The 619-nt window shown below is 54.8% G+C and overlaps 1 protein-coding gene across 1 annotated transcript in view; it reads left to right on the top strand.

Moving 5' to 3' along the window:
* Nucleotides 1-619, top strand: part of JAG1 (jagged 1) — a 46,942-nt gene that overhangs the window by 19,495 nt on the left and 26,828 nt on the right. The window lies entirely within an intron of this gene.

Raw genomic sequence — 619 nt, forward strand, 5'->3', positions numbered from 1 at the left:
GTCAGTTGAGCCTGATGAATGCAGACTTTTGCTGCGACCTTTGAAGTCTGTCTTTTATGGCGCGGGACAATGCAAGAAGCCAAACCTAGACCTTCCCATCCCCCCCACCCCCACCCCCACTTCCCGCTTACAGCTTTTGGAACTTCTTGAAATGTGCATCATGCCCATCTGGGAAAGGCTTGTCTCAGGAAATGCTGTGGCTGTCTGTGGCACTTTGACAGGAGCACCCACTTTACTCCCCTCCCAGACCTGAGGATTAGCAGATTTAATGTGACACTACATGGGTCCTTCGGACCTGTTGTTTTCGCCCCCAAAGCCACTCCAGTTTGAGCCAAGGGCAGCTTACGAATCCGTAGTCTAGAGCAGTGCCTCTCAAACTCACGTTACCTGGGGCTCTTGTGAGGTCTCGAATTCTGAGTCGGGGGCGGGTGAGGGGCAGGCGGATATCGAGTCTCAGCAGTTGCAGCAAGCCTCCAGTGATGCCGCTGTTGCTGGAGGGACAAACCTCGGTACTGTGTCATTCCCCTAATTAACCGGGCGTGTGTGGAAATGCAGGTTCCAGGGTACCACCCTGCACCTAGATGATCCCACTCCCTCGGCTGGGCCCAGGGAATCTGCA

The sequence above is a fragment of the Bison bison genome, unplaced genomic scaffold (assembly GCF_000754665.1).
Source record: "Bison bison bison isolate TAMUID 2011002044 unplaced genomic scaffold, Bison_UMD1.0 scf7180017864030, whole genome shotgun sequence".
NCBI lineage: Eukaryota > Metazoa > Chordata > Mammalia > Artiodactyla > Bovidae > Bison > Bison bison.